The sequence below is a fragment of the Artemia franciscana genome, chromosome 11, assembly GCF_032884065.1.
Source record: "Artemia franciscana chromosome 11, ASM3288406v1, whole genome shotgun sequence".
In the NCBI taxonomy this organism is placed as follows: Eukaryota; Metazoa; Arthropoda; class Branchiopoda; order Anostraca; family Artemiidae; genus Artemia; species Artemia franciscana.
In genome coordinates this window covers 21,317,777-21,345,724 of record NC_088873.1, presented here as the reverse complement: position 1 = coordinate 21,345,724, position 27,948 = coordinate 21,317,777, and the positions used below count along the sequence as shown (strand labels likewise).

Sequence of the window (27,948 nt, the reverse complement as noted above, 5' to 3'; positions counted from 1 at the left end):
CACATGCAGGTATTTCGACTTCAAACATGCCCGGTTAGCTCAGTCGGTAGAGCGTGGGACTTCTAATTCTAAGATCAAGGGTTCAAGTCCCTTATCGGGCGGTTTTTTGTCACAAAATATGAAAAAAACTTCGTTTTCTTAAAGAGTTAAAGAGGCTGCGTCCCAAAGTCGAACCTTAAAACGTACAGGAATGAGGAGAGGCAGTCCTAATTCCTGTACGAGGAGTACAGGAATTATTAAATTACATCCACCATGGATTGTAGAAAAACGTACAGAAATAATATGAAAAAAACTTTGTTTTCTTAAAGAGTTAAAGAGGCTGCGTCCCAAAGTCGAACCTTAAAACGTAGAGGAATTAGGAGAGGCAGTTGGGGCGACTGCCGCCCCCCAAACCCCCCGATTTTAAAGACTCTTTTGTACAGGTTTTTTGTTGTGGGGGGCTGCCGCCCCCCTAACCCCCCGCTCTTGGCTTCGGAAAGGCCCTCTTTTAATTAACAAAAAATTGAAATGAATGAATAATGGAATAACTTCGAAAAATGCTAAACACAAGAGGACAGGAGAACCATTGCGCCGACACTAGTAATTAGTAACAATGAAGTTGACCACTCCATTTACATTTTAACATAATTATTGAAACTGTTTCCCAGACACAGAGCACACAAGCTAAGAGCTGGGGGCGGGGGTAGGGTAGCAAACAAAAGCCTCTTTTGTATTCTTTGTTAATTAAAAGAGGGCCTTTCCGAAGCCAAAAGTGGGGGGCCAGGGGGGCGGTAGCCCCCCACAACAAAAAACCTGCATAAAAGAGTCTTTAAAAGCGGGGGGTTTGGGGGGCGGCAGCCCCCAACTACCTCTCCTAATTCCTGTACGTTTTAAGGTTCGACTTTGGGACGCAGCCTCTTTAACTCTTTAAGAAAACGAAGTTTTTTTCATATTATTCTTAGAAATAGTTCTATTCGTAAGCTCTGTTGGCTTGTTTTATTCTAGGTAGCAGATATTTTAATCATTCGACAGATTTTTATTAGTGAAAGAAATGTTCAAATATAGCGGCATTTTAGCTTCTGGTAGCTGAAATGTAAATAAGTACGAAGAATAAAATAAGAAAAAATTCAACTTTACTTGCCAACGCGAATTGAGAAGAGAACAAGCTCAAAAGGATTGGCCGACGGGCTCAGAAACCTATTTTTATTTTATTTTTTCTCGTTCAAGGAAATACCTTTATGTCACGCTGAATTATAGTATGTTTACCTACATATTTGGTTTTTAATGGGCTATTCAAAACATATTTCCAATTGCCCAGTCCGATTTTAGAGCTTTCATTAAAAAATTTTACTACCAATTCAGAATTAATGTTTTGTCTTATTTGAACAAATTTCTATAATACATCTTTTCATCTCCCAATTTGTTTTTTTCAAAGATCTAAATATTTGAACGCCCCAACATTGAGGCGTTCAAAGCTTTCAAATACATCAGTACTACTCCTTTCGAAACAAATTTAGAAAATCCACGCTTTTTCTTGACATTCAATGGCCTAACAAAAAGACTCATAGACGATTCATAAAAATGTCAATCTTCAAAGTATAAATTACATTCTAGCAACGACCCTTTCATTATCAGCAATATAATCCTCCATGTCTGTACTACTATCGCACTGTCTTGATCCTCCTTTCTAGCCTCAGAAGTCCTTTATTAAATCAGACGAAAATAATTAATTATGGTGCCATGCTCACTTTCTTTTTTATTCTCTTATTCCGGCTTTGCCTTCATTTCCATATATCGATTTTCAATTCTACTGTGTCTCCTTTGTCTTAAGTCAGCGTGAAATGCGTTTAACTCCTTGTTTTTCCAACAAAAACTAGCTTCTTCTGACATATGTCGCCCGTATAGCTGAGGGATAAACGAAGGCATAAAATCCAAATAAAGGATATTTATTACTATTCTCAAATAATATTATGGGCCGAAAATAGTACCATGAAGAAGGGGATGCACTCGAAAAAAGTATATGGTACTAACCATTTGGACGTAAATGAGCCAATTCCTATCTGTTTATGCCAAAAAGGGACAGTGTGTGACTTAAATCTTTAATCTTTTGAAAATTCTTCTAAATAGCCTAATTATTTGCGATAGTGACAAAATACATGCGTAACATTAAACAAGAAGAGAAAAAAGATCTTATTAGAAAAAGATAGGTGCTGGAGCCTCAACGAATTTCTATGAAAGACTAAAGGATCAAGGCAGGCAACTGCGCGAAAACTTATTTAGTAGTCTCCAAAATTCAAAAAGAGGAGAGGGGATGGAGAGGCAATTTCTGACAAAACGTAATAAAAGACAAATTATGTGTAAAATACAAATTTTTTTAGATAAAATTGCAAATAGTTCATAGTTTCAGCAGACCATATATTTTAAGCTTCTGTTATTTAACCCCCAGGCTTAGAGGTCCATGGTCTTGACAGTATAATTGCTTCTCTTACTCATACTTCAAGAATAAATGCGCTAACGTCAGAGGCATCAGTAGCCAAATACTTGGGAGAGGGGGCAATAAATATTTTGCACACACACACACACATACACATATATATATATATATATATATATATATATATATATATATATATATATATATATATATATATATATATATATATATATATATATATATATATATATATATATATATATATATATATATATATATATATATACAGCCAGCAAAATAGCGGCACTTTGCGCCAATATTTTACCTATTAACAAAGATATTAACTATTAATTAAGATATTAACTGGCTGAAAAAGTTAGGTGGCATACCCCTGCGTGCTACCCGTGAATAACGCGACTCAAAAATGATACACGCTTATTTTGTTGTCACAATACTTCAGGAATTAACACTGCTTCAAGAACTTAGCTTTATTCCCTTTTGACAGAAAAAATTTCAGCCCAGATGTCTTGAAAGAAGATTGGAGAACAAACCACCTATAATTGCTCAACTGGCAACATTTGCTACATTCTAAAATCTTTTAAAGAAAGCACAAGTGAAACCTTTCCGTAAAAAATGGGGCTTGGGGCAGGTTGAAGCTCGCCCACCGTACATATGGCTTCAATTTCTTTTTGATTGGATTTTAAACGTTGCGCTCTACTTTCCATTGAAATTAATTTTTTCTATTAAGTCTAAATCTAATATCATATTCATTATTTCAAATATGAGGGTGGCAAATATTTACGCAAAATCATACTATTTTCGTCTGCACAATAAAAAAGAATTGTACAACCGCTTGGAAGGAGTCTCACCCCAATATTCTAAGACCCAAGGTTCAGTACAATCACAATGGTTAAAAACAAATAAGATAAATGCACATCTATAGCGCAACCATCTTTTTAGGAAATTAAATTTAAAAAAACAAGTTTTTTTAGCTGAAAGTATGGAGCGACATTAAAACTTAAAAAGAACAGAAATTACTTCGTATATGAAAGGGGCTGATTCCTTACTGTTTTAAAAAGTAGAGTTGAGAGAAAGAGTGAAACTTTAGCGTAAAGAGCGGGGCGTTGATGAGGAATCAGCCCCTTTCATATACGAAGTAATTTCTGTTCGTTTTAAGTTCTAATGTCGCTCCTTACTTTCAGCTAAAAAAAACTTGTTTTTTTTCTATTTAATTTCTGAACGTTTTTGAATCAATGCATGTTTTGTTTTGGCTCTCCGCAGAGGAATTAAAACAAAATTTGTATATTTATTTTTTTGGCTAAATGGCTTTCTCATATTTTGATCGAGTGATTTTCAGAAAAAAAGAACGGTGGAGGAAGCCTAGTTGCCCTGCGATTTTTTGGTTACTTGAAAAGACAATTAGAACTTTTAATTTTTTACCGAACGTTTTTATTAGTAAAAGATAAACGTAATTTATAAATTAGCTTAGGTAACTAACATTTGTAATCGCATGTTTTTATTACATATATGAGAGGTTCACCTCCTCGCCAGTACCTCGCTCTTTACACTAAAGATTAAATTTTGTCCCAATTCATTAAGAATGACCCTGAAACACAAAAGCCGTAGAATAAATAGTTGAAATCACTAAAAATACTTTAGCGTAAATAGCGAGGTATTAGGAGGAGGTGAACCCCTCACATGCGTAATAATTTATGTTCGTTTTAGGTTTTAATGCTGCTCCCTACTTCCAGTTGAAAAAACCTTTCATATTTATTTTTTCATTGTTTTTTTTTTAAATAATGCTAGAAAATCCTGCACTCCCTTCATGGAAATTTTCTTCCCCCATGACACATTCCTCGATGGAAAATTCCCCCAACATATCCCCTCTTGTCAACCCCTCCCCCAACCAAAAAATCCCCTTGAAAACGTCTGTACACTTCCCAATAAGCATTACTATATGTAAGCACTGGTCAAAGTTTGTAACTTGTAGCCCCTCAAACGGGGACTGTGGGGAAGTAGGTCGTCCCTAAAGACATAGTTATAAGGTTTTTCGACTACACTGAATAAAATGGATATCTCAGAATTTTCATCCGTTGACTTTGGAAAAACAATTAGCGTGGGAGGGGGCCTAGGTGCCCTCCAATTTTTTTGGTCACTTAAAAAGGGCACTAGAACTTTTCATTTCCGTTAGAATGAGCCCTCCCGCCAGATTCTAGGAACACTGGGTCGATACGACCACCCCTGGGAAAAAAAAACAAACAACCAAATAAACACGCATCCGTGATCTGCCTTCTGGCAAAAAAAAATACAAAATTCCACATTTTTCTAGGTAGGAGCTTGAAACTTCTACAATAGGGTTCTCTGATACGCTGAATCTGCTGGTGTGATTTTTGCTAAGATCCTATGACTTTTAGGGGGTGTTTTCCCCTATTTTCTAAATTAAGGCAAATTTTCTCAGGCTCGTAACTTTTGATGGGTAAGACCAAACTTGCTGAAACTTATATATTTAAAGTCAGCATTAAAATGCGATTCTTTTGAAGTAGCTATTGAAATCAAAATTCCATTTTTAGAGTTTTGGTTACTATTCAGCTGGGTCGCTCCTTACTACAGTTCGTTACCACTAACTGTTTGAAAAGAAGCTCTATATTTTTTAGATATCCGCTTTAGGGTTCTCATATATGATGGCGCAATATCCATTGAGTTCAAAACCCTTCTGAGGTTTTTTCTCCCTCTGCACTTATACAATGTTTCACGAAAATCCATTTTTATTAGGTAACTTTAAACTTTATAAACTTATTTGGCATGTTTGCAATCAGCATGACAAACAAATTGTTCCAGTGTTTACATTGTTATCAAACTTTATTTGTTTATTTTTTTTCGTTTAATATTTGTAACTGAGAACCGAAAGCTGGTTTAGACTGTTTAACTGACTGAGCTACTCACAATGTATATGAAAAAAAAACACATCTAAAATTAAATAAAATCGATTTTTTACATATTAAGTTGACCTTTCAATCTCTGCACTCCATTGGCTTAAGGTTTTAATTTTGTCAGATTTATGTTTTATCTTTCTTCATCGTCACCATCACCAGTCAAATCTCCAGTTTCTACACTTCCTTCATAGTCAATGTTGGCTCACTTTTAAATTGCGATACAGCTTATATTGTATAATTAAACATTCCTTTACTTTAAGTTGAATGCATAATTTTGTCACTTTTTTATTTTATTTTATTTTGTTACTTTTTCATTTTATTTTGTTACTTTTTGTTTGCCATGAGCTTTTAAGTCTGTTTGCCAAGATAAATCAAGTTCAATTTCTTTGGAGATAGAACTTCAAAAGGTTATTCCGTCTGAAAAGACTGTTTTTTAAACGATTAAAGTGATTTACAGTTCTTAGATGTGAAACTTACGGAAAAGTATCTGACCCCTGTCAATGAAACGAAATTTCCGGCAACTGAATTCGTAGAAAGAAAGTAAAAAAGCACCTTTGACCAAAGAAGTGAAGTTGACTTAAGGTAAGTGACAATGCACTTAATCATAAGATTCTTGGGAACAGAAGAAAAATACGCACATAGGGTAGTTTAGAAAAGAATTATATTAAAAACAACAAAAATCACCAGCATTCCTTCTAAATTGATTTACTGATTAGAATGTAGATTGAAAAGAAATCTGTTTGGTAACTAGGTGATATATTCCCAGTGACATAAGCTGGCGCATAAAAAATCAGAGCGATAACAAGAAACAATTACATTTGGAAAAGAATATATTATAAAAAAAAATTTCAAATTTCATTAACTGTCAAAATACTCGGTGTCCAGTTTTGAAAATCAATATAATATGTTACATTCCATTGTATTGTAAAAGTATTGCTAAAAATAAAATATGCATCAATCACATTAAAGATAAATAAAAAAGCGTCAGAGCTAGCTTTTCCTAATCAACCCTTCAGAAAATTTTGTGAAATTTCTAGTGCCAAACCAAAATGAATCCGAAATTATATCAAATCAGAGCTCGCTTCTATAATAAGTTTAAAAAAGCATATTAAAGGTTCTTAGAAGTTCGTATACAATAAAGGAAAACTGAACTGTTCAATATTAGGAGATAAATAAGTTACTTTTCTTTTTTTTTCTCAAACCTCTTTTCAAGTTTACAATTTAAAGATTTTAGGAGAAATTGCAAAGTTTTCCCCACCTAAAAAATCTTAAAAGCGGTGCAGAAAGCAGATCCTTGTGATAGAAAGGTATTTTTGTGCTTTCCTGAGTAATTACATAGGTACAGCCGGACTAATTAAAAAAAAATATATATATAGAAATACTGACAAATGACACACGAAAAAATCTTAGTAACAACGTGATAAGCAGATTTCTCTTTTGAAAAAAAAGTGTTTAGCCTGCCTATTTTCTGCTCAAAACACCTTTAACTTCACGTAAAACTAATAGAAAATAGCTCTAATGCTTCAGTTCAGCAATTTCAGTAAACCAAATTTTAAGTGTCGGAAAAAAAAAACAGAACCTTTAAAAGACAAAGATTTGGATTTGAGAACCCATTTTGATGGAACTCGATCTCTATAAATCCAAATCTAAACGGTTGGAACTTAAATACTTGATATTCATTAATCTTTATGCTTTCCTGTGGGGTGTTTAAAGCAGTAACGTTAAGCAAATTGTTTCAGTGCCGGATTTGTTTTATTGAATATTCTTTAGAAAGTGATAATAATAAGCTTTTCGTTAAACACAACTCTAGCTACTGTGGTCATAAAGAAAAAAAAAGTCCGATTTTTGATTCTTCAAAAACTGTTTTTGGTTTCTTGGAAACTTTTAGCACCTTGAAGTTATACAGTTATAGCCTGAGTAATTCTACTCTAGAAATTCGAAAGAATTTAATCAAATCTAATTTTCTATACCGCTAAAGATTCGAATTATTGATGTTTAAACATTTTCAGAATGGGACTTAATAAATACTAGCTAATAACATTTTCGATTAAAAATCATCACACTATGGGCGTTTGGCAGTGCAGCATATATCTACATAACAAAAGTTTAAATATTTGTGTAACCCAAGTCAAGCGCAGGCTCCAAAACAATAATAAAATTGGAATTGATGTCTTTCGTTTTTAGACAACGAAATTTTTGTCTTCGAAAATACCCTAACACATCTTAAATTATCGCTGCCAAAATAAAGGATAAGACATCTAAAGATTAGAGCTACGTATTTATAAATTCAGAAGAAGCCCTTTTGACTCTAGACTCTACAGTCTGGAATAACGGTCAATGAATTGTGATGCGGGAGCAAAACTAAATATTCTGTCGTTGATTTCAGTCATTAGCGAGAAACTGGCAAGGGCCTAAACTCTGTAGCGCTTCTCATGGGAAATGTGGATATCCGGCTGGATGGATGAATACGGTATTACATTTTGGATAACTACATATAATCCCTGCCTTGGGCCCGAAAGGATAGTTTGTGTTTGTCCTTGAGCCAAAGTCAGCAGTGTACGAGCCCAAGCTGTGTTTTACAGTCCATATATAAAGGTCTGAAGTTGTTCCACAAAGCTTTCGTTTCTTTGAGCCATGTTTTTGCTTTCAAGCAAAAAACCTCGGTTAAGGCAAGAAAGCAAGCAGCGGGCAGTTCCAAAATGAAGTTATAGCATAATCTGAAATTGCTTAAGATGTGCCATGATTCTCTGGCTCCATTGCTAAAATATTTTTCTATAATAATAAACAGGGATTTGGAGATTTTACAACTAACATTTTCCCATGGGACCAAAAGTGCTGCAGCCTACTTTACAGGTCACATCTGTTTGTGATTGTATGATTCGTGATTACATTTTCTGTGTTCATTTTCTACGTGTGCCTAAAAATATTTACTAGTTCTCTCATTGCTAAAGAAATTTGGGGTTTCCCTTTCCTCCTTCCTTTGTTATATTTGTGCTAATTGGCCTGCCTTTTGGTTGTTACTGGTTAAATTAAGAGCAGAAAAATTTGATTTCATACAATTGGCTACGCAACAATTATAAACAATAATGGGATGCAATAATGTAGTTTGGCAATTACTAGTTAAGTGTTTATGTGACAATCAGTCGTTAATAGACATAGAATGACTTTTTTTTTTAAACAACAAATACATATGAAACAATAAAAAACCACATGCTGTCTTTTTTAAATACAATGCCTTAGGTTTTAAGTTTTAGGGCGGATTAGTAAGGCATGTCTTTGTGCATGGTAGTTTTATACATCATCCAAAATTCATAGTTTAAATTGTTGCTCCCGCAACACTTGGTGGCAAAATCGACCAAAATTTACTATTACCCGACATTATTTAAAAAACAATCAAAAATTAAATCAAAAGAAACGAGTTATGTCAACTGAAAGTAAGAATCACCATTAAAATTTAAAACGAAGAAATCTCATTACGTATATGGGGGGAGGTCGCTATGTTTCCTTAAAAATGTTAATTTAGTTGGATTTCATTAACCTTGGGGTCTTTAGAGTAAACCAGCATACTTGATTGTACATTTTAGAAAGAGTACATTTAAGAAAACCAGACAATAGTGACCGAATAAAAAAAAAAATATATTTATTAGAACTGTCTGGTAAAAATATTTGCGAACTAACACTATTTCGGAAATACCAATTTTCATTTAAGATCAAGCTGAACACTAATTTGTTATTACGAGAAGAAAGTTCCGAGAGCTTTAGAGAGCCCACAACTTACTTTTTCACGGATAGCACTGATGTATCTCCTTTTTTTTACTGACAGTAATAGAAGACGATGAAGTATTTCGCATTTAGATCTTACGACAAAATGGCACGGCTCCCTCGACAGAAACATAATTTTTTCAGAAAAATTTTCTTTAAAAAAAATGATAAAACGAAGCACAAAACACCGTTAAGGAAGTAAGACAGACAGTCTAACGTAAATTTCTATTTTTTAATGTATATTCTACTAGACTCAACCAATATATTTTGGGAATGCGAGACGCAGGACTATTACGTAGAACCAATTCACCAAATAAAACTTTAAGATTTTCAATAAAATCAAACAGGAATAACTCTTCGAGTCAAAAGTCAATTTTGCACTTCCTTTCCCAATTACAACAGTGTCAAGAGGTTTTCAAGAAAGTGGAAACTCTTCTTATGTAAAGAAAATCAGCATTTTTAAAACGCTGTGGAAGATTTGGAAGATCATTATGAGTACTTGAGAAGGTAAAAAGAAGAAGAAAAACCCTACATGTAATGAATGTTTGACCGATTCGATAGCAAACCCACTTTCTAAATGCAATAACCGCTATCATTGTCATTTCTGTTAGGCACCTTTATAGGCTTCGTTAGGCAACTATATAGTGACCCATGATGACTGTGCAGTAGAATTAAGCAAAATACTTAACGCTGCTAGACTATTGATATTTACCCATCATCTACTATAAGTGATTTAAAATGCTGCTTTCTACTTCTATTTGAACTTATCATCTCTTCAGTCAAGACTATTGAGCCCTCTTCATTTAAGTCTGTTACATCTTGCTGCAATTTATATGTGTTGCAGTAGCTCCTTGGATCCGAGGTACTGAAGTATCCTAGTCTAAATTTCGAGTTCAAAAAACTTGTTGTGGGCGTGCTCAACCAGGGTTTTAACTAAGAGTGATAGTTTGTGGTGTCTGAGGCATTTGAGCACATCATTTTAAAAAGTACACTGTGTGGGTTTTAGCATATTACATTCAAATATGCAATGATCCACGGTTTCGTTTTTATGTTGTAGGATCTGGAATATGGGGATGAGGGCGTGAGATCCATTCAGGGCTGTATCCATGATTTTTGTTTCGGGAGAGGGGAAGGGGTATAAAACATATTTTTTAGGGAGGGGAGCTTTACAAATATTTAAAATACGCACTAACAATTTTTTTAATTCATTTTGTTATGTTTGAGTCGGACAAACTTTTCGAGGTGGGAGGTGTTAAAATACCCTACCTAGGATATTATGGTACTAAGGACTCTATGGTACATTATGAAGGGAAATTTGATGAGAAATGAGGAAAATTTTGCCTACTTGGCTAGTCATTATTTAGATTTTTTTTTTTTTTTTTTGCAATTTCATCTGCACGATGGTTACCAATCAAAATTTATTGGGGAATTTTGCAAGATGCAAATTTTGGCAGGAAGGAAATTTGTTTAACATCAACAATTTAATCTCGCTTCTCTTTCTTCTTTGCGCTAAACTTTTTTAAAACCTTGCGCAAAATTTTTGGTCAACTCGGTTGAACGAAAGCAACTTTTGATATGGCTTTTTTCGTAATTCAATCCTAATCGCAAACTATTGGCAATAGTGAAGAATGACCATTTAAAAAGTTAAATTAATAAGTTTATTATGATTGATCATAGTAAATCCATACATTTGGAAGTTGACGTCGATAAAATATAGGGTAAATATCTAGTCTATCACAAGCTATCTAAAGTGCGTATTACTGCATATAGCAAGATTCTGATGATCGAATTTTGTTTCTTTGTCATTATTAGAGAAGCGCATCCATTTTTTAGCTTTCTAAAATCCTTCTCCATCGAGACTAAAAATGCGTAAAGTGGGCTTGCTTACAGGTAACATTACCGATTCAGCGAAGCGTATTAGTCCATGAGCCCCGCGGGCAGCGGGACGAGGCCTGTATTCTATATTCATTCAACAAAGACTGATAAAACTCAAAAAAGAAAAGAAAAAAAGAATACAGACTCGCCCCACTGTTCGCGGGGCTTATGGACTAATAAACTTCGCTCTATAGGTAATGTTACCTGTAAGTAAGCCCATTTTACGCATTTTTAGTTTGCTCGATGGAGGAGGAGGGCCAACGAGAAATAGATGCGCTCCTAGAATTAGAATTTCTAAGTACTATAGTAAGGAAACTATGCTGCTTTGCAGTATAATTTCCAGTTTAGACGGCTTGTGACGAAACTAAACATTTACTAAATATAGACTTAGCATCGAATTTTGAATCGAACTGTTTGTTGTATTCTTAGTTTCGCTATCAAAAACCAAAAGTTAATATGTGTCATTTTAATAGTATTAAAGTTATTCTGCTGTGAAAGAATACTGAATAAGGAACTGAAGGTCATGTTAAATTTCTACTAGTGAATTAATCAAACTTTTGAAAATTTTACTAATTAGGATATAGCAACAAAACAAATTCATCTGGTGAATTTCTTAAAATAGGGTTTTGTAACAATTATTAAACACATGGGGCTAAGAATAAGCATTTACATAATAAGGTATTAATCTTACTGGAAAGAAAACTCAATTAGCTTATAAGCTGATGAGATTTTATAGACAATATAAAGCGCATTACAGCTGAAACCATTTCAGCTGTGATAAAGCAATTTAGCTGAATTCAATTCAGTGGTGTAAAGAGCAGTGAGAAGATCTTCATGAAATTAAAGTAGCGGTCAAGTCGAGTTTCTTGATTCAGCCCAAACAAGAACACTAATATTTTGTTTATGTTATTCCAAGAGACTGTAAATAATCCAATCAGAGCTCACAGGATTTTACGGATTGTATTTTTAAAGCATGCGCAACTAAACAAAGGTGACATTCCGAATCCCACTGTCATCATTCAAAATAGACAGAGTAAGCAATAAAGCTTTTTTTTTAGATAAAATGGTTTTCTCGGTCGTCACTATCCCCTTCCGTTATGATTCAGTACACAAAAGCAAATATGATGAACCTGAGATAAATATACTTAATAAATCAAAGTAACGGATTAATCTTAAAGTAATCGGAGTAAAGTATGCATGGCAAGGCTTTAAAATAAATAAAACAAGAAACGGTAAATTGAGTAAACTCAATTTACGAATTTAAATTTTACTAATCAACTTCTTTCTTTTTAGCAATTACCCTTCTAAATACAGATTAAATATAAAAAAAAAACAAGTTTTTTTAACTGAAAGTAAGGAGCGACATTAAAACTTAAAACGAACAGAAATTACCCCGTGTATGAAAGGGGCTGCTCCTTCTTCAACGCCCTGCTCTTTGCACTAAAGTTTGACTCTTTCTCTCAACTCTACTTTTTAAAACAGTAAACTTTAGCGTAAAGAGCAGGGCGTTGAAGAAGGAGCAGCCCCTTTCATGTACGGGGTAATTTCTGTTCGTTTTAAGTTTTAATGTCGCTCCTTACTTTCAGTTAGAAAAACTTGTTTTTTTATATTTAATTTCTGAATGTTTTTTTTAGTTAATCCATGTTTTGATTTCGGCTCTCCGCAGATGAATAATTAAAGCGAAATTTTCATATTTATTTATTTGGCTAAATGGCTTTCCCATAGTTTTGATCGAATGATTTTGCGAAAAAAGGAGGGGAAGGAGGCCCAGTTGCTCTCCAATTTTTTGGGTACTTAAAAAGGCAACTAGAACTTTTAGTTTTTACGAACGTTTTCGTAACGTTCCTTACGAAGTAAGGAACGAAATATACGTAACTTACGAATTAGCTTACGTAACAAACTTCTATGTTCGTATGTTTTTATTACGTATATGAGAAGGTTCGCCCACTCGTCAATACCTCGTCAATAACTCTTTGCATTAAAGCTTAAATTTTGTTTCCTGAATCACAAAGGCCGTAGAATAAATAGTTGAAATTACTAAAAATCCTTTAGCGTAAAGAGTGAGGTATTAGAAGGAGGTGAACCCCTTATATGCGTAATATTTTCTGTTCGTTTTAAGTTTTAATGCTACTCCATACTTCCAGTTGAAAAAAAAAACTTTTTCATATTTATTTTCTCATTGTTTTTTTAAATAATGCTAGAAAATACTGCGCCCCCTTTATGGAAACATTTTTCCCCCATGACAAATTACTCCATGGAAAATTTCCCCCACATAGCCCCCTCTTCTCAACCCCCCTCCCAACCAAAAAATCCCCCTGAAAACGTCTCTACATTTCCCAATAACCATTAATATATGCAAACACTGGTCAAAATTTGCAACTTGCAGCCCCTCCCACGGGGACTGTGGGGGAGTAAGTCTTCCCCAAAGACATAGTTATAAGGTTTTTCGACTATGCTGAATAAAATGGCTATCTCGGAATTTTGATCCGACTACTTTGGGGAAAAAATGAGCGTAGGAGGGGGCCTAGGTGCCCTCCGATTTTTATGGTCACTTAAAAAGGGCAATAGAACTTTTCATTTCCGTTCGAATGAGCCCTCCCAAAATTCTAGGACCACTGGGTCGATACGATCACCCCTGGGAAAAAAAAACAAAAAAAAACAAACAAATAAACACGCATCCGTGATTTGTCTTCTGGCAAAAAATACAAAATTCCACATTTTTGTAGATAGGATCTTGGAACTTGTACAATAGGGTTCTCTGATACGCTGAATCTGATGGTATGATTTTCATTAAGATTCTATTACTTTTAGGGGGTGTTTCACCCTATTTTCTAGAATAGGGCAGATTTTCTCAGGCTCGTAACTTTTGATGGGTAAGACTAAACTTGATGAAACTTATGTATTTAAAATCAGCATTAAAATGCGATTCTTTTGATGTAACTATTGGTATCAAAATTCCGTTTTTTAGAGTTTTGGTTGAGCCGGGTCGCTCCTTACTACAGTTCGTTACCACGAACTGTTTGAAAAGAGTATTAGTAACGTCCGTAGGACATAAATAATTTATTACGCCAATATAATTATTACCAGATGATATAGAAAAAGCATTACAACACACGAGCAGGTAAACACCGACCAGAGATCCAACAAGGAAGATAGAATCAATGGTGGAGCAAACCACGTAGACCGAAACTGCGTCTAAGATACGTCACAATTTAATCAAACAAGTTGATTGTATGATGATGTCAAATCGATTAGCTTCATATACCCGTTTCAAAACACCGCACGATTATTTTCAGAACTGATTAATGATTGGCTGGGAGTTACCGACATATACAGGTAAATGCGTCTACGGTTGAGGCATGTGCAGTGGAAACAATCGATTCCACAAAAAAAAAATCATATTACAGTTAAATAATTGAAGATTAACAAAGCTTTTAGCGACGAGTCCATAGGCTAATGTTGCCAAATAGTTTGAGCGTCTAAAGCATGTTAACTAAGAAATAGGTCAAACTCTCAAACAGCATTCTGCTTTTTCTTCCTTTTAACGCTTGATATAAGTGCTTCCGTAATAGAGTTAAATTTACTTAGTAGCACTAAAAGTTAGAAGTGGAAGTTTCAAAACTTTTAACCATATATTACGTTGTTGGCAAGGGGCTGGAAGTACTATTGAGGAAACTAAAGAAGAATATTGAGTTTTGGTTTCGGAGGCAAAATGGACAAAATTCCACTAAAATATAGCTGAGATGCCCGGTTCCGGAACGCCCTAAGCAAGATATACTCAATCAAGATGTCTATAGTGTGCTCTACGTGGAAGAAATTTTCCGCAAGTCATCATTTTTTCCCATTAATTAATTCTTTAACAGCAAAAATTAGACGGGTGATAGGACTGAGTCTTGCTGAAGTTCTTCCATGGCACCGAGTTTAAGCAAACAATAAACAAACGTCGGAAGCGCGGATATGAGCTTCCAAGTTTGTGATAAATGATATTTGAGACTCGCCAATGTGAAGCACTGAATAAACGATACGGTAGTACAATAATGAAAGTCAAGAAGAAGCAATTTTAAGAAATAGACTCCCGATGCTAAGTGGCAAAAGTTTGGATACATACCTTTGGTCTTGAAAGACCAGCATGAACATTTGAAAAGAGAGATGGGATCATTTTGTGGTAAAAGCTGCGAAGAGCAAACTAAGACAAAGTAAAGGCGATTTTGCATTGTTACTTTGAAAAGGTCAGAAATTATGAGTTAAAAAATTAGTTCATGAATTTACTATACCAATAATTAAAGTTCACTTAATATGAAACTTCCCCACTTTGAAGATGTTGAATATGGAAGTGGCTCATTTTGAAACAGTGCATCGACTGTACTAATAAATCAGTTCGTCAGTTAGGACCTTAGGAGGCTAACAAGATCCCCATCGCTCTAAGAATTTTCTTTTCGTGCCCAGGGCCCAAAATCTTGCTGAAAGCTACAAGTGACTTTTAAAATACTGATAAACTTGATACTTTCAAAAAGAGTCTAAAAGAGATGTATTATAAAAGTTATGGTTATTAGTAGCTCTCTACATCTTTTCGGCCTTTTTTTCCATTTTTGGATAGTTTTCATTCATATTTCACAAGAACTTCAAGATGGGTCTCTGGTCCTGAGATAGAACAGAATGGACTTGCCAAACTATAACTCTGGAAATCCACATATACAAAAAGGGAAATTAAGCTATAGTATTAACAGCAGGGGATTGGCAATGAAGAGGCAGAACACTTTGAATTACCAGTTATTGACGAATTCTAAAATGTCTTCATGATAAATTACATAAACTTTAGTGTAAAGATTGGGAAATTTAAAGGGGCGGTGCGATGTCTCTCATTCTTTGTAGTCCTACGGTCCTATGGTCCTATGGCCAATAATATGGCGTTCGACCGATGAAAAATTTATAGCGTCTAACTTTCACAAAGCACATATTAAGTATAGAAGTATTTATTTTACATATAATACAGTCTGAACAATAAATGTTTATATGATGAGGACACAATTAGTGCCAATAGAAGTAATCTCAACATGTCATCAAAGTTCATAGATTTACATTGACAGAAACTAATGCGGAAATAGGTTAAAATGAACTAATACGTGTCATAAAAGTTTACACATTGTTAATGTTATTCTCGCTTTTAAAATTCGGCCTTTGGTACCTAGGACGGTGCTCCTTGTGATCTAAAGTTGGGATAGCAGCCTCTTAATGTTGGAACAAAAAGGTGTCTATACTCGGGATAGCATCTTGCTAATTCCAGTACCCACGAAGACCAGTAAATAAAATGGAGGGGATCATGGCATCTTCCTTTATATATAGTAGAATCCTTCTAAAGCAAAAGTAACATTTTGCCATGGTAACATTTTGGCAAAATAGATTTTAAATTCAAAATCATGACATCTAAGTCACTCTTTTGACTTTTCTATGGACCTATATTAGCAATTGATATCCCCACTTCAGATACTTTCGAATTTCCTGGTTCCAGAAGGGTGCCCAAGGGTTGGTGAGCTGTCCCAACTGAAGATCCAAAGGGGTTATACCGAATACTCAAAAATATATTTTAGTTGGATGTCATAATGGAAGATTTATGGATGTCATAAAGGAAGATTTCAAGGAAACGAAATTTCTTGGGAGGGTGAAAAGAGGAGGGCTCTGGATAGATTGGGATGGAAGAAGAGCGTCCGTAGCTGTGTTGGCCTCAGGCGACTTTGTGAGTTATTGTTAGTAGTAGTAGTAGTTACTATTTAACGTCTTCAAAAAGTTTTCATTTGTTATTTAGTAACTTTAGGAATCAAATGTTTTTTCAGTAAGCCATATGACTATCAATCAACAACAGAAATGGGGACTGATGGAAGACTTTTCTGTTGGAATTTTGAATCTTTAGGTAAATCCCGTTGCGAAGTACGAAACTTTCCCGAGTTTTATGCTCAAACTTTAACTAAAACTACCTAAGGGCAGGTAATCTGTATGTAAACAAGATTTCTCATTTCTCTTTCGGGTTCAAAGATTTCCCTGTTTACTGACGAAAATAAGCTTCCTTTCAAGAAAATAGGACAATTTTCGGCCGTTCAATATGAATGGAATTATAAATTTGACAAATTCGTTTGAAAAATTATCCTTGTAACTCCATAAAAAGCCTAAAAATAGCTTTTGGATATTCATCATCTGCTGTTCACAGACAAAGTGAAATTTCCAGGAGACAAAAACAGGCATGGATTTTCAAAGTCTGAGACACCTATTCTATATGACATCTAGCTAAAACCTGTATTCAGACTATTTCAAAACCCAGTGTTCTTTAAAGCTTGCAATTAGATTCTAGCGCAGCTGTAAATTTCGGTGCACCATCTTGGGTAGAAAATATCTAGCTATTGTGGAAAGTTTTAGTTGGGAAGAACACAACAGAATTTACAAAATAAGCTCAAAACCAACAATAGATTCCTCCCTAAAATATAATAAAAAACCCTAAATTTTCGAGACAGCAGTTAGACAACATTTATTAGATCTTGCACGCCACAATCCAATCTTTAATCAACAAAACTAATTGCTAATTATATTGGACTGCTATAGAATTTTAGGGAGATGACAGAAAAAAATTGAATTAAATTAGTGTAAATAGAGACAATTCAGAATACAGATTAAGTCCTATTTATAATAGTTTAATTAAAAAGCAGGCTATAGCTTTGCATGTTTCTAATAATGAAAAGATAAGGAAATCTCGGAAGCTAAAAAAAACAAGAGCTAAGAGCTCATATGGCACTTGTGACGAGGTCGGAAGAGCCGAGAGCTCATATGGTACGAGGTCGGAAGAGCCAAGAGCTCATTTGGACGAGGTCGGAAGAGCCAAGAGCCAAGAGCTCATTTGGCACTTGTGAGAAGGTCAGAACCTAAAGTTAAACTTTATAGCACAAGATCCTTCTAAATATCAAATTTCATTAAGATCTGGTCACCCTTTCGTAAGTTACAAATACCTCAATTTTCAAAATTACCTCCCCCCTCCCAATTCCACCAAAGAGAGCAGATCCGGTCCAGTTATGTCAGTCACGTATCTTAGACAGGTTTCTATTCTTCCCATCCAGTTTCATCCTGATCTCACCGCTTTAAGTATTTTCTAAGATTTCCGGTCCCCCCAACTGCCCCCCCCCAATTACGTTTGATCCGGTTGAGATTTAAAATAAGATATCAGAGTTACGAGGTCCTTCTAAATATGAAGTTTCATGAAGATCCGATCACTCCTTCGTAAGTTAAAAATACGTTATTTTTCTTATTTTTCAGAATTACCCCCCCCCCCCCGCAATTGAGCGGATCCGTTCCAATTATGTAAATTACGTATGCAAGACTTTTGCTTATTTTTCCAACCAAGTTTCATCCCAATCCTTCCAATCTAAGGGTTTCCCATCATTTTAGGTCTCCCCACCCCAAACTTCCCCCAATGTCACCAGATCCGGTCAGGATTTAAAATAAGAGCTTTGAGCCACGATATCCTTCTAAAAATCAAATTTCATGGAGATCCAATCACCCATTCGTAAGTTAAAAATACCTCATTTTTTCTAATTTTTCAGAATTAACCCCCCCCCCCCCAACTACCCAAAAGAGAGCGGATCCGTTCCGTTTATGTCAATCATCTATCTAGGACTTGTGTTTATTTTTCCCACCATGTTTCATCCCGATCCCTCCACTCTAAGTGTTTTCCAAGTTTTAGGTTTCCCCCTCCCAACTCCCCGCCCCCATCACCAGATCCGGTCGGGATTTAAAATAAGAGCTCTAAGACACGATATCCTTCTAAACATCAAATTTCATTGAGATCCGATCACCCGTTCGTAAGTTGAAAATACCTCATTTTTCTAATTTTTAAGACTTACTCCCCCCCTCCCAACTACCCCAAAGAGAGCAAATAAGTTCCGATTATGTCAATCATGTATCTGGGACTTGCGCTTATTTTTCCCATCAAGTTTCATCCCGATCCCTCTACTCTAAGTGTTTTCCAAGATTTTAGCTTTCCCCCCTCCAACTCCCCCCAATGTCATCAGACCCAGTCGGGATTTAAAATAAGAGCTCTGAGACACAATATCATTCCAAACATCAAATTTCATTAAGATCCAATCACCCGCTCATAAGTTAAAAATACTTCATTTTTTCTATTTTTCCGAATTAACCGGCCCCTTCTCCCCCCCCCCCAGATGGTCAAATCGGGAAAACGACTATTTCTAATTTAATCTGGTCTGGTCCCTGATACGCTTGCCAAATTTCATCGTCCTAGCTTACCTGGAAGTGCCTAAAGTAGCAAAACCGGGACTTTAGGTTTTCCCCCTCCAACTCCCCCCAATGTCATCAGATCCGGTCGGGATTAAAAATAAGAGCTCTAAGACACAATATCATTCCAAACATTAAATTTCATTAAGATCCAAATACCCGCTGATAAGTTAAAAATACTTCATTTTTTCTATTTTTTGCGAATTAACCGGGCCCCCACTCCCCCCCAGATGGTCAAATCGGGAAAACGACTATTTCTAATTTAATCTGGTCCGGTCCCTGATACGCTTGCCAAATTTCATCGTCCTAGCTTACCTGGAAGTGCCTAAAGTAGCAAAACCGGGACCGACAGACAGACCGACAGACAGACCGACAGACCGACAGACAGACCGACAGACCGACAGACAGACCGACAGAATTGGCGACTGCTATATGTCACTTGGTTAATACCAAGTGCCATAAAAAAGCACAAAGTGAAAATGCATCATATTTTTCAAAGAAAGGGTATGCTTTGAGTTTAAAATATCTTTCTGGAAATTATTTAAAAACAACAACTATAATTAAGCATGTGTAGGCTCTCTGTGATTTTTTGTATAGCTTGTGTGTTTTTTCTCAATTTTTTTCTTTGTTTTTTTATGGCACTTGGTATTAACCAAGTGACATATAGCAATCGCAAATTCGTTTTCCCGATTTGACCATCTGGGGGGGGGGATTAGGGGGCCGGTTAATTCGGAGAAAATAGAAAAAATGAAGTATTTTTAACTTATGAGCAGGTGATGGGATCTTAATGAAAGTTGATGTTTGGAATGATATTGTGTCTCAGAGCTCTTATTTTAAATCCCGACCGGATCTGATGACATTGGGGGGAGTTGGAGAGGGGAAAACCTAAAATCTTGGAAAACACTTAGAGTGGAGGGCTCGGGATGAAACTTGATGAGAAAAATAAGCAAAAGTCCAAGATACATGATTGACATAATTGGAACGGATCCGCTCTCTTTGGGGTAGTTGGGGGGGGGGGGGGTAATTCTAAAAAATTAGAAAAAATGATCAATTTTTAACTTACGAACAGATGATCGGAATCACAATGAAATTTGATGTTTAGAAGGATATCGTGTCTTAGAGCTCTTATTTTAAATCCCGACCGGATCTGGTGACATTGGGGGGGAGTTGGGAGGGGGAAACCTGAAACTTGGAAAACACTTAGAGTGGAGGGATCGGGATGAAACTTGGTGGGAAAAATAAACACAAGTCCTAGATAGATGATTGACATAAACGGAACGGATCCGCCCTCTTTGAGGTAGTTGGGGGGGGGGAGTTATTTCTGAAAAATTAGAAAATATGAGGTATTTTTAACTTACGAACGGGTGATCGGATCTCAATGAAATTTGATATTTAGAAGGATATCGTGGCTCAGAGCTCTTATTTTAAACCCGACCGGATCTGGTGACATTGGGGGGGAGTTGGGAGGGGGAAACCTAAAACTTGGAAAATACTTAGAGTGGAGGGATCGGGATGAAACTTGGTGGGAAAAATAATCACGAGTCCTAGATACAAGATTGACATAACCGGAATGGATCCGCTCTCTTTGGGGTAGTTGGGGGAGGGGTTAATTCTGAAAAATTAGAAAAATGAGGTATTTTTAACTTACGAACGGGTGATCGGATCTCAACGAAATCTGATATTTAGAAGGATATCGTGTCTCAAAGCTCTGATCTTAACCGGATCTGGTGACATTGGGGAAAGTTTGGGGTGGGGGAACCTAAAATCATGGAAAACGCTTAGATTGGAGGGATCGGGATGAAACTTGGTGGTAAAAATAAGCAAAAGTCTTACATACGTGATTTACATAATTGGAACGGATCCGCTCTATTGGGGGGGGGGGGGTAATTCTGAAAAATAAGAAAAAATGACGTATTTTTAACTTACGAAGGAGTGATCGGATCTTCATGAAACTTCATATTTAGAAGGGACTCGTAACTCAGATCTCTTATTTTAAATCTCAACCGGATCAAGTGTAATTGGAGGGGGGCAGTTGGGGGGACCGGAAACCTTAGAAAATACTTAAAGCGGTGAGATCAGGATGAAACTGGATGGGAAGAATAAAAACTTGTCTAAGATACGTTACTGACATAACCGGACCGGATCTGCTCTCTTTGGTGGAATTGGGGGGGGGGTAATTTTGAAAATTGATGTATTTGTAACTTACGAAAAGGTGACCAGCTCTTACTGAAATTTGATATTTAGAAGGAACTTGTGCTTTATAGTTCTAATTTTAAATTCCGACCAGATCCTGTGACATTGGGGGGAGTTGGAGGGGGAAACCGGAATTCTTGGAAAACGTGAAAATTGGAGTATTTATATCTTACGAATAGACGATCGGATCTTAATGAAATTTGATTTTTAGAAGGAATCTATGTCTCAGAGCTCTTATTTCAAATCCCGACCAGATCTTTTTACGTTGGGGGGAGTTGGAGGGGGAAATCTTGGAAAAACACTTGGAGTGGAGGAATTGGGATGAAGCTTGGTGGATAGAATAAACAAATGTCATTGATACGTGATTGACAGAATCGTACTGGATTCGCTCTCTTTGGGGGAGTTGGGGGGAGGGGTTCAGTGATTTGGCGAGTTTGGTGCTTCTGGACGTGCTAGGACGATGAAAATTGGTAGGCGTGTCAGGGAGCTGCACAATTTGAATTGATAAAGTCGTTTTCCCAGATTCGACCATCTGGGGAGGTAAAGCGAGAGGAAAAATTAGAAAAAATTAGGTATTTATAACTTACGAGTGGGTGATCGGATCTTAATGAATTTTGATATTTAGAAGGACATCGTGACTCAGAGCTCTTATTTTAAATCCTGACCGGCATTAAGCCTCTTATTTTCCTTTTTAAATCAATCTATTGATTCATAGAATTTTGTTAGAGCTCATACCATATGATCTCTTGGCTCTTAGCTCTTCTCGCCTCGTCACAAGTGCCATATGAGCTCTTAGCTCTTGTTTTAGTGTGTTACTGTTCAAGCTAGTTTTTCTTATTTTTCCTTGTTTATAAGGGTTTTTTGCCGTGAAGCTGAAATATTCAGACTTTTATTGCTGTTTATATTTAAAAAAAAATTCTTTCAACGTTACTGTTGAATAAAGGTTTAGTCCGTTTTCCATACTTTCATTTCCATTTAACAGCGAATGGAAAGGTAGTGTGGTCTAAGAAATTATTAACTGAACGTTTTCCTGGTTCAATTTTCAATCGAATGCAACTTGGAAATCTTTTGGGGGAAATCATTTTGATGCCGCAACATGGCGAAAAAAGCCAATTTCCCGAGGTACAGTCTTTTTGACCACTTAAAAATGACGCTTCAAAATTTTAATTCCATTTGCGTAAAAACCTTCCCTGTCTTCTAGGACCACTGGTTTGATACTATCATCCCCCCCCCCAAAAAAAGCAGCCGTAATCTTTCTTCTGAAAAAAAAACACAATTCCATGTTTTTTTAAGACGGGAGCTTGAATTTGATGATGGGATTTTCATCATAATCATTTGCCTTTTGGGGATGTTGCTGCCCTTTTTTGAAAATCAGGCAATTTTTCTCAGACTCATAGCTTTGATGGGTAGCTTTAGGTGTAATGAATCTTATTTAACTGGAATCAGCATATAAAGCTAATTCTTTTGGTGTACTAATTTTTTTTTTTTCAGTTTTAGTTACTATTACCCTGAGTCACTACATATAGTTCATTACAACGAAATATTGTAAAAACTTGAAACAACCACACAGAATACGATCAATATCAACATTAAAGGACCCGACCCTTCATTTTTTACTTGGAGAGGATAATTAGAATAAACACATCGTCAATTTTAATGATTTATAAATATTTTTTAGTATAGGTTTACATGTTGTTTTCAGGAATTAGAATAGATGGATTTTAAGTAGAACAGTCACTTTAATTACACCGAGAAATCAACCTTGTTCTCTTTCAGGATTGAAATATTAGCTTAAAAAGGATTATTCTTGATTCTGGGGTAAAACCACTGTTTTTTTTTAAGTTTTTTTTGTCAATGAGTATTGAAGTTTTATTTGATCTGAAACACTAGCAAACAAAACCAAAAGGTTCAAGAACTGTTACATAAAAAACAAAGAATGTTTGCACAAATCTGATTATAGTTCTGAATTTATCACAAAAACTGAAGTAAATACTTTCCTAGACAATTAATACAATGTGAGCAGTCAAAAACATACAAGAGTGTCGTAAAGTTTTTTTTAAAGCATTACTCAAAACCTGACAATCCTATAAACAATCTTGTCACAAATTTCAATTGAGCACAAAATATTAGAAGCACAAATAAAGTTTCTCGAGCTAAAATATGCCAATCCCATAATTATTATTAGTAGGTTTTCTTGGAAAAAGTATAAATCATCCTTTTTAATTCCTCAAAAATGGAGAAGATGTGGGAAATATGACTACATACTCGAAAGCAATTTTCAACCGACTACGCCACAACTAAAAAAAACATCCATACACCTTAAGAGAACATTATCCATTTATCTTGTAAAAAAAAAGACGTAAAAAATATGAGTAATTTTCATCCTTCTACGCCACAAGTAAAAAGAACGTCCATGCACCCTTTTCTAGTGAATATTTTCCATTTATCTTAAAAAAATAACAGTTAAAAACCTTGATTCGAGAGTTATTGTTTCAGTACTTTCGACAAGAAGCTCGCCTAAAATTGGACTCAAAGGGACACAAATTACAATATCAATGATTTGTGCAAAAAATAATTTAAAAGCTGGAACTGATTTAACATTCTGGTTAGCCCTTTATTCTATGGTAAAAGGATCTATCAATTCATTTTTGACTTAAGTTTGTTTTCCAATGTCAACTAAGCCTTTATTAACATCCACATTTGTATACATTGAGACCATGTTGGAACTAGCCATTATCATGTATTCTGAAATATCTGACAATTTTCCACCTCTGGCAGATTACTATAGGCCACACGATTAATAATCAACAAGATTAATAATCCACTCGGTTATTTTTGAACTTGAATTTCTCTTAGAGCGTCCAAATAATGGAGTTCTCAAGCTGCATTTAAAATTTCAGGAGAGAGAGAATGATGTTCCATGGAAGATTTTTAGGTATTACCACATATGACCTGCTAACCAAAAATTTTGACATAAAAGCAGATTTGAGATTAAATACCAGTCACTATGCTACCAGGCTTGGTAAAAACCAGAATTTATAAAAAAAAAAACAGCAGATTGTTCTCTCTTTTAGGTAATTTGGAAAACCAAAGAAAGAAGTTTTTTCGTCGTTTTGTCACTATATGGGCTGACCTAACAGCAGAGGTTATTCCAAAGAACTGTCTCTTGGTTATTTGAAGAAAGTGCATGTTACATATTTAAAAATGAAAAAAGGTAAAAACAAAGGCTGGTGAAAATCGTCAGATGGCAACGTCGTGAAGTTTGATATAAAATTGGATACAACAATAAAAAAAAAGAGGTTCAAAAATAACATTTTTCAGGACAAAGTGAACGTATTCTTGACTTAGTGAAGTAGGTGGAAAAAAGAACATGTATGTCAATTCTGTTAAAAAAAGGACAAAATTTATATGTATACAGTATCAATTCAGTTCCCAAAACCGAATGTTATCACATATGATTTTCCATTTCTGTAAAGGCTCTTTTTACGGCTCACAAGGAACATCTCTACGCGCAATATGTTTAATGTATCTTGAAACCTTTCGATAAACACTCTGGTCATAAAGTCTCCACTTTCGCTATCATTGAGTAAATTTAGCAATTTCAATTTTGCAGTTTTAATTTCTATAGCCTGACTTCAGATCAATTTGGGTGTTTATCACCACAAATCTTAGTCCTTTTCGTCGAACCGAGGTTCGATTTTATTTGGTTTGGCGGGTAATTGGATTTCTACCACGATAAATTTAAATTCCCTCAAACACAAACTAAGTGGATATAAATCAATGCAACTGCAAGCATTTTGTTCTTGGCAATTTATAGCAAGGATCAGTAAATTTGCAGAGAAGTCTTATTTTTCATCTTTTTTTCTTATTTTTCATCTTTGGTGACAATTTTTTACCGAAGAACTCGAAATCTAACTATATATATATATATATATATATATATATATATATATATATATATATATAAATAATTGTCTGTCTGTGTGTCTGTCTGTCAGGTGACGTCATGTTTCTGTGTCGACTGACGTCATGAAGTTAGTTGTCGTCATTTTTGCTATGACGGTGACGTCATTAAAGATATTTAAGACATATATGTTCACGTAGAAATCTATTAATGTTTAGCTTTAAAATGACTGATGAACTTACAATGGCAAAAGCCGATGAAGATGCTCAAAGAGTCTATGCCAAAAAACTTGCTGCGGATAGAGAAAGTCAGAAAAGAAAGCGTGCCGAGGAATCAAAAGAACAGCAAGGAAACAGCTTGAGGCTGATAGAGAAAGAAAGAACAGAAAGCGTGCCGAGGAATCAAAAGAACAGCAAGGAAACAGGCTTGAGGCTGATAGAGAAAGAAAGAACAGAAAGCGTGCCGAGGAACTACCAGAGCAACGCGAAAGCAGACTTGCTGCTAAAAGAGAAAGTGAAAAAAGAAGGCGTGCCGAGGAATCACAAGAACAGCAAGAAATCAGGCTTGCTGCTGATAGAGAAAGTAAGAAAAGAAAGCGTGCCGAGGAATCACAAGAACAGCAAGAAAATCAGGCTTGCTGCTGATAGAGAAAGTAAGAAAAGAAAGCGTGCCGAGGAATAAGAGCAACCTGAAAGTTATCGCCTGGCATTCAGGTACAGCCCAGTCGATGATTATAGCTTGAGTAGATGTGTTCAAATCGAGACAATGTCTAAAATTTGTCCCTATTGCAAGGCCTTGAAATTAAATGGTGAAACAATGGGAATGTGTTGCGCCTCAGGAAAAGTTAAACTTCCTCTATTGGCTGCACCACCAGAGCCATTGAAGACTTTCCTTACTGGAACTATGTCAGAATCTAAGCGTTTTTTGTCACAAATCAGAAAATACAACTCATGTTTCCAAATGACGTCGTTTGGAGCCCAAATCGAAAATCCAGATCAATTTATGTCTACTTTCAAAGTAAAAGGGCAAATTTATCATAGAGCAGGGTCCCTTCTACCATTCTCAGGCGAGAATCATAAATTTTTACAATTGTATTTCATCAGTGATAGAAATTCTGAATTGAATGCACGTTGCGAAATTTCTCCCAACGTTGAAAGGACAATCGTTTCCCAATTGCAACATCTTTTCCACGAAAATAATAATTTAGTACGTCTGTTCAAAACAGCCATCGATTTGATGCCTACTGATACGCATAAAATTGTTATTTCCGCTGACAAAACGCCTCCTGGCCAACATGTGCGTAGATACAATGCTCCAACTATCGACGAAGTGGCAATCGTTATGGTCGGTGATCAGTTTTTACCTCGAGATATTATTCTTCATAAGCGAAACGCTCAGTTGTTAAGAATTGCTGAAACTCATCGATGCTACGATGCCCTACAATATCCTATCATTTTTTGGGATGGAGCCGACGGCTATCACTTTAATATTAAATTTGAGAATCCAGCCACTAACAAAGAAATGAATAAGAAATGCAGTGCAATGCATTATTATTCCTATAGACTAATGATTCGGCAGGATGAAGAAAATTATATTTTAAAATGCCGTGAATTGTTTCACAAATTTGTCGTTGATATGTATGCTAAAATTGAATCAGAACGTTTGCTATATATCCGCCTGAATCAGACCAAGCTCCGCTCTGAACAATACATTCATTTGCGAGATGCAGTTATAAAAGACGGTAATACCACAAACGTTGGAAGATTAACAATTTTACCTTCGTCATATGCTGGCAGTCCCCGTCATATGCATGAATATGCTCAAGATGCTATTGCGTATGTTCGTCTCTATGGTCGTCCAGATTTATTTATTACATTTACATGTAATCAATCTTGGGACGAGATACTGCAGCTTTTACTTCAAGGACAATCGGCGGTTCATAGGCATGACATTACGGCCCGTGTCTTCCGGCAAAAGTTGAAATCACTGATAAACTACATAGTAAAACTTGAAGTGTTTGGGTCAGTGCGATGCTGGATGTACTCAGTGGAATGGTAAAAACGAGGTTTGCCACACGCACATATACTAATCTGGCTAGATAAAAAAATTACTTCGAACGAAATTGATGATGTGATTTCCGCTGAAATACCTGATAAAAATGTCGATAAGGGGTTACATGATATTATTGTAAAAAATATGATACATGGACCTTGCGGTGCACTGAACGAAATTTCACCATGCATGGCCAAAGGAAGGTGCACAAAGCAATATCCTCGACTTTTAGTATCAAACACAATTACTGGCAATGATGGTTACCCACAATATAGAAGAAGATCTACTGAAGATGGCAGTAAAACAGCAATAATAAAGAAGCGTAATGGTACCACCATCGAAGTAGATAACCAGTGGGTTGTTCCATATTCCCCATTATTATCAAAAACATTTAATGCACACATAAACGTTGAATACTGTAACTCCATAAAGGCAATCAAATACATATGTAAATACGTCAACAAAGGCAGTGACATGGCAGTTTTTGGCTTGCAGCCCGAAATCAAAGATTTCGACGAAATCGTACAATATCAGGCTGGAAG

At 35.6% G+C, this 27,948-nt stretch overlaps 1 protein-coding gene and 1 non-coding gene across 6 annotated transcripts in view; one reads left to right on the top strand and one right to left on the bottom strand.

Moving 5' to 3' along the window:
* LOC136032960 (tyrosine-protein kinase transmembrane receptor Ror-like) overlaps nucleotides 1–27,948 on the bottom strand; it is a 595,320-nt gene that overhangs the window by 356,176 nt on the left and 211,196 nt on the right. The window lies entirely within an intron of this gene.
* Trnar-ucu (transfer RNA arginine (anticodon UCU)) lies at nucleotides 29–101 on the top strand. The gene has a single exon. It is a non-coding gene; the product is annotated as a tRNA-Arg (tRNA).